The sequence below is a fragment of the Mus caroli genome, chromosome 6 (assembly GCF_900094665.2).
Source record: "Mus caroli chromosome 6, CAROLI_EIJ_v1.1, whole genome shotgun sequence".
In the NCBI taxonomy this organism is placed as follows: Eukaryota; Metazoa; Chordata; class Mammalia; order Rodentia; family Muridae; genus Mus; species Mus caroli.
This window is the reverse complement of record NC_034575.1, coordinates 81,903,363-81,910,164: the sequence shown is the minus strand read 5'-3', so window position 1 is coordinate 81,910,164 and position 6,802 is coordinate 81,903,363. Positions and strand designations below refer to the sequence as shown.

The window sequence follows — 6,802 nt, the reverse complement described above, 5'->3', positions numbered from 1 at the left end:
TCCTTTCAAATAGTGCCATTCCCTGGTGACCAAGCATTCAAATCTGTGAGCCTTTGGGGGCCAGTCTCATTCAAACCACCTCAAGTACCATTAGGGCAAATCAGGGAGTTGCCTGGGGTTTCTTAAGGTGCCCACATCAGCACAAGGAAAGAATTATAAAACCTGCGTCATTGGAAGTCCCTGAACAACAGGCAGTTAGCTCCATCACTCCCAACAACCATGGACTGCTTATNTAGCCCAGNAGAGGGGCTCACAGGCCGTGTTATGTTTTGAGGGTTTCCAAAGTCATGTGAGCCTTCTTTCTCTTTAGGATATGTCTCAATCTGGAGGACACAGCTATGCAGTACACTGCTTCTATATGAGATTTTAGATCCCAGAGTGCATCAGAGACCTCCACCATGTTCAGCTCCTCTGTTCCTACACCCTGGAACCTCCCTAGGAAGCCCTGGCCTTGGTGGCTAAGAAGTGACAGCAGAGCAGGACCTCACTGCATAATACCATTATCCTAAGGGGCCCACAGTTGAGAATGAAACTGGATCCACAATTCACAAGNCAAAAGATGTCTGGACATGGACAGAGAGATGTCTGGTAAGGATAAAGGGACATTGTTGTTTGCTATCTGGGCAAAGTGGAGCCAAGATAAATAGGTTCCATGGGGCTCTGGTCCAGCCGTGAATGCCAACAGTGTTATAGCTCTTAGAAGAGAAGCAAGAAAGTTTGGGTGGCTTATGCAGATCCGGTAGCTGAGGTCCCAGCCTCTCAATAGGGACAGCTACTGCTGCAGCTCCAGCACCAGAAGCAGAAGCAGCAGTGGTAGTGGCATCGGCAGCGAGTCCAAGGTCCAGTGATGAATGCTTTGGGAGAAAGAACTCTTCCCCAAGTGTTATAGCNCAGTAAAAACAGCCATTCTCCAAAGATCCTCAGTGAAATAACTTGTGCACTTTATTCCATGTGGACAGGGACTTTATAAACATTGAGGAGTGGGGTGGGATTTAGGGTTGGTTGTTTCCTATTGGCTCCGTTTGGGGTGTTAGTGGTGATTTCTTTGCATGGGGGAAGACTCCAGGTGTTTTTTCTATGTGACTGACTGCGCATGCTCCTCTCAGTGGGGTGTCATGGTTGCTTGTTCCAGAGCAGGTACAGAAATGGGTAGGGAACAGCTCAACTCCTGCAGCTCTCAAGTCTCTGGGATTCCCTGGGGTCTGAGTCACTCAATCTTACCAGGTCTTCTGTCTGATGGCATGGGCCACTTGCCCCACACCTCCTCCTATTTGTTTTATGAAGGAGAGGTTTCATTGGGGTAACTGTCTCCTATGTTGGCAACAGTTTGATATTGAAGCAAGACCTGGAGAGTAGTGATCTTTGCAATGCTACTCATTTGCTGTTTTAGAAATCGGATAAGTCGGGGTGCCAGGAGAAGCAAGGCTCCAGTGACTTCTCCAAGAGGAGAAGCCAAGCTACCAAGGGGTTTGAGTACCATAGGGTAGGGGTATTGGGAGCACGAGTGTCCAAAGATCTCGCTGGAGATCTTTGAACATTTATATATCCTGTTCTACCAGCCTGGATTCATTGACATAGAATCTGCAACANTGCTCCCCCAGCAAAACACAAGTCCCTCCCTGTTCAGCAGTCAGTAAGTTCGGGGCCCTCTGGTTTTGGAGAACAACTCCTGCTAAGGAGGCTGTTTGGTGTTGAAGAGACACAAAGCTGTCTGCAGTGGAAGTCATTGCCTGGTCCTGGAAGTCACTGTCCAGATGGTGTGTCTGGGTAAGGGCTGTTCCAGCAGTCCCTGTGGTGCCCAGTGAGCCAGCGAGTTCAATGAGCAGAGGGATGAAGATCTCTCTTGTCTTTCAGTCTCCTCCCAGCTATAAGGTGAGTTCTTGAGGTTCATAGAGATAAATCTGGAGAACAATCATTATGGAGGTGCAGAAACCTTGAAAAGGGGGGGTCAATGCAGGAACCCATAGTGTCTTTGCACCAGAAAAGAGCAGGGGGGTTAGCACATATAGGTTTGGTGATGGCGATGTAACAGTAANGTGTAGGATGACGTCTTGAGGAGGGTCCTACAAGGCAAAGGGGAGGGGTATATCAAAGAGAGGAATGTCTTGTGCTTTCTGTGTGGGTAAGGGTCCATGGGGGTTCATGAAGGAAAATGTAAGTCAGAACAGCTGCCAACAGCATTTAGGAAAAGGAAGCACAGAAAAAGCACTGGGAGGAGTTGTGGTGAGGGGTTAAGGGAAGGAAGTACTGTAGCCGGGAGAGGGTGGCCTGGAGTTCCTTCTGAGATTGATTTTCCTGTTGAAGAATATTAACATGGGTAAAGAGACTGATTTGGAGGCAGAGACAAGCTGGTGAGAGACATGTAGGCTGGCTAAGGTGTATTTGGCATAGTCATTAGGGTAGAGCTGACCCATGTCTTCCATTTGCCATCATTTGTCCCAGGGATTGCTGATGGAAAGTTGAGAATGAGTTTCAAGGTTGGTGAGCATGGGTGCCACTGTGGCTGGTGGATTCAGTTCTACAACTCCAATATCAGCAGCCTCCATATGTGGAGGCCACCTGGGAAGCATTCACTTGTGTTTCAGCAAGGAAAGGAAAGCAGAGTAAAGAGCTGGGGTAGTGGGGATGGAATTGGGGTGTAGGGGGACCTCAATCCTGGTTCAACATCCTTCAAGTGGGCAATCGTGGGTTCCTATGTCCCTTGTAGACCTCTCTAGAGAAGAATCTCCAGTGGTNAGTGTTGGGAAGGTTAGAGANCAGCTAGGCAGAAGCAGGGTTGTATGAAGAGTGACAAACACCCAAGAAAATAGAGGAGAGGGGAGCTNGTGGAGGGCACATGGCCTGGACAGCAGTCACCAGGTCGGTCATGGATGTCCTTCTAGAAGATCTTGTTGTTTCTTTGGGGTGGGGTCTCCTCTGCCTCCTTTGCCTCCTCTGTCCTTGATCTGTCAGGGAGAGGAGAGTAGTATTCTTAGTCGGTAGGGTGGTGTCAGACATCTCTGGCAGGAACTCAGATAGGCCAAGACTGGTCCTGTGAGAAACATAAACAAAACCCCTTCCAAATCCCATCCAAGGGATGGTGCCATCATACTAGGGTAGGAGGGGTTATTTCTGGTGTGTGCCAATGGAGAGAGATAGGAGGGTGTTTGGTGCTCTTGTAGATGTTAAGTATATTTACGGTAGTCAGAGCTGTCTTAGTTGTACATTAAGGGGATAGGTTGGGGAATGTGGGTTGTGGGAAAGCTCAGCTAATCTAGGTCACCATGACTGGGTAGCCTCTGGACTCAGCACAATATGGCAGACTCCTTCATCATCAGGATGACTTCCCTGACCTTGTCTGGGGAGTTCTAAGCCCCTACACTCGCTGCTACCCGAGGAATGTCACCTAGCCTCAGGTAGTTTATAGGACCATTTTCTTTCTCCTGAGAAAACTTGTTTAGCCAGCACCTGAGATTCCTGAAATGGTGAATCCCCATGCTAATGAGGCACTCCGGGTACCCCAAGCTCCCAGCCAATGACCTTGCTCATCCTAGATGTCCCTACCCTGAATCCCCCAAACCTTTATAAGCCTTGAATCACCCTAAGTAAAGTTGATCTGCTTACTGACAGCTGGTTCCAGTGTGGTCTTTTGCCATACATACTCACAGGTTTTCCAACCCCCCTGTTCAACATCTCTGTTCCCACTGTCCTGATGGATTGTATTGGCCAATGATCCATGAGAGCTGAGAGACCCACAATGGGTAACATCAATTTATCATAGGGCACTGGGTTTGAGAGCTCGTGGATTGGTACCCATAGTTGGTACCAAAGCTGAGGGATGCNCAAGAGTAATATGTTTTTATTATCCTTTGGAGTTGAGCAAGAGGGATGTAGGGTAAAGCAAGCATGAAGCCCCTTGATATTTTTGTGTGTGTGTGAGTAAATAGAATTGATCTGTTTGTTTGATGGAGGCTATAATTGTTCCTGTAGATGCAGTTTGATCAGTGAACACATTTCCCTTGGATGTTGGACCTGGCAGAGGGCTGTGAGATCTGACATGCTGGACATAGAAGGGAGAGGCTCTTTCCTGTAAAAGGGTAGAAACCTGTATGAGTGGAAGGGAAAGTGGGTTGGCATCTAATTTAACAAAGGATTTGGATAGCCAGGGGAGCAAATTAGCAGCATGTACATTGTCTGAAAAGAGGTAAAAGGGCCTATTGACTTACCATAGGGCTAAATGGACAGCATATAGTTCTTTATATTAGGAGGAGTGATGGGGTAGCTCTTTGAATCATACAATGGGGCTGGGGGTTCATCCTCAGTAGTATATTATCACTGCAGTTCCCCTCTCTCCCCTATTGGTAAATATTGAGGGGTTCCAACTATGGGCTTTCTTGAAAAGAATCTNGGGACAACCATTGCAAAAGAGGGAGGGTAGAAACCCATTTCTCATTCGGGTAATAGTTGTCAATTTGCTCTGGGAATCCTATTAAGCTGATAGCAAAGTGGGAGTGATTTTTAGGTAGACATTGAATATTAGAGATGGAAAAGGGGTGACAGAGGTACCAGGTACATTTAGAATATACTATAATGCTAGTATCTAGACACATGCTTGTAAAGTTGGCCTCTTCTCCCATCAAGATGGACACCCTACTTCAAAAATCCCACTGGTCAAGTGTTCCTGATAGCCAAGAACATGTGCCTCACTGGGCCTCTGGGAGGAAGAAGACCAACATCCTTTTTAAATAGTCTCCTTTCATCAATTCCACTCTCAGGCCAAAGGAGAGCAACTGTGTGCCAGCTTCTCACTGACCTGTCCATCCCTACCGCAGGGAAAGGACACCTGCTGTAGCCACTGTCCTTCAGCCAGCTCTGGATTGATCAGCCCATGGTGTGATCCAAGTTGGACCAAGCCTGGGGCTCTGTTGAGAGAAATCCAGACGCCACCTACCCAGGACTCATCTCTTCCCACCCCATCCAGCCCAAGGTCTTAGAGATAATCTCCTAGCCAGTGTCTGAGATGCCTGTGAGCCTGCAGGAGTCCCTCTTTCAGAGCCTTCTCAAGGCAGCTGGGTCTGCCCTAGGCTAGACCCTCCAAACCTCTGAGTCACAACAGCCCTTTTCACTTTGTCGGTGGATTACCTCAGCGACTTTGTGACAGTGATGTGGAGTTGAGTATCACAANGACAGGCAGGACTCACACTGAGGATGCTCTAAAGCCAGCATNCTGTGACTTTGATCCTGAATGGGATGAGCAGAAGTTTGAAGTCACCAAGGCTGCCTGTTCTGGACAGGAAGGGAGGGAAGGTTTGGGGAACCTGGACAGCTGGGAATAGACCCTGTCCTCAAGGAGGCCCTAGACAAAGCACCACTCCCTTCCTCCATCTTCCAATCTCTCCCAGGCCTCCCACCTCATCCCCAGTGCCAAACCCTGGCTATGGCAGTCCAGAGACCCAGTCTCCAGGGCAGAAGGTGAGAGGAGGGTAATTGCTGACCTCGGCATGAAGGGCTGTGAAGGCATCTAGGACAGCCAGTTGTGATGCATCTAAATTCTGTCCCCAGAGCAACTGACCCTGAAGGCCATGCTTTACTTTCTGGGGTGACTGAACAGAACTGCAGCAAAGCCAGGAAAAACAGAACAACAAAGCCAGAGTGGCCATGAGCCAGCCCAGCTCAAGGCTGCTGAGCACACAGCTTGGGATGGGGTAAGTAGGAGGTTGGCAGCAGGAGGCCATCACACAGCCTGTGAGCCACTGGGTTCTCCTAAAATGCAGCTGGAGGCTTAGGGCTGGCTGGGTTCTGAATGGTGGCTGGGGTGTGCCAAAGCCACCTCCTCCATACTGACACAAAGCCTTGCTTGTCTTTCCCAATCCTGGGGAACAAGAGTGACTGGTTTACACAGCCCTTCCTCCACCTTATCCCTGCTGGCTTCTTATCCAAATACATGTGACCCACGAAAACATATCTTCTCTCTCTCTCTGTCTCTCTGTCTGTCTGTCTGTCTGTCTGTCTGTCTGTCTCTCTGTCTCTCTGTCTGTCTCTGTCTCTCAGTCTCTCCTTTCTTCCCTCCTTCTCTTTCAAATAAATTAAAATAGAAGTTCTGGGTGTGGTGGCTCATATCTATAATCCCAGCACTTGATTAGTTTGTGGGTATGTGTGGGTGCTTCTTTGGGAAGTGGGCTACCATAGCACTGAAGGCCACTAGGCAAAGCCATTGCCTCCTAGCCAAAAGAATGGACATATGCCATTATCTGCCATCTCAAGAGTTACCACAGGGGTTGGAGAGATGGTTCCATGGTTAAGTGCACTGGTTGCTCTTCCAACAGAATCAGGTTCAATTCTAANTCCCACAAGGCAGCTCACAACTATCTATAACTCTAGTTCTTGAGAATGTGATAGCTTCTCTGGCCGCTGTGGATGCAGGTACACAGATACACATGAAAGCAAAGCCGCCATACACATACTAGTACTAAAAGTACAACAGTTTCTTTATAAAAGAATTGATCCAATTGTACCTGTTAATCACCTCTCCAAGAGACCATCTCTTGGTATGGTAGGTTCGCCTTAATGCCCACTGAAGAGATTAGAGGAATAATTAGCTCTTTAATAAGAAAGAACCTTTCCTTCCCAGAATTCCTGGCCGTGCAGTCTCCACGGCAGCCACGAGGTTCCCTTGGATACGACCCTCTGTCTCTTTGTGGTCCTGGCCAGTGCCTAAGTACACTTTTTTCCACCAAGGATTTATTTATTTATTATTATATGTAAGTACACTGTGGCTGTCTTCAGACACACCAGAAGAGAGCATCAGATCTCATTACAGATG

The 6,802-nt window shown here is 48.1% G+C and overlaps 1 long non-coding RNA gene across 2 annotated transcripts; it reads right to left on the bottom strand.

The window, feature by feature from the left end:
• Positions 1-943: 943 nt before the first annotated feature.
• Positions 944-6,554, bottom strand: LOC110296365. Of its 2 annotated transcripts, none has more exons than XR_003836892.1 (3): positions 6,495-6,554; positions 5,122-5,220; positions 944-2,945 (listed from the first exon to the last, which is right to left on the bottom strand). It is a non-coding gene; the product is annotated as an uncharacterized LOC110296365 (long non-coding RNA). The 2 variants fall into 2 exon arrangements; XR_002378175.2 differs by lacking the exon at positions 6,495-6,554 and adding an exon at positions 5,475-5,672.
• Positions 6,555-6,802: the final 248 nt, after the last annotated feature.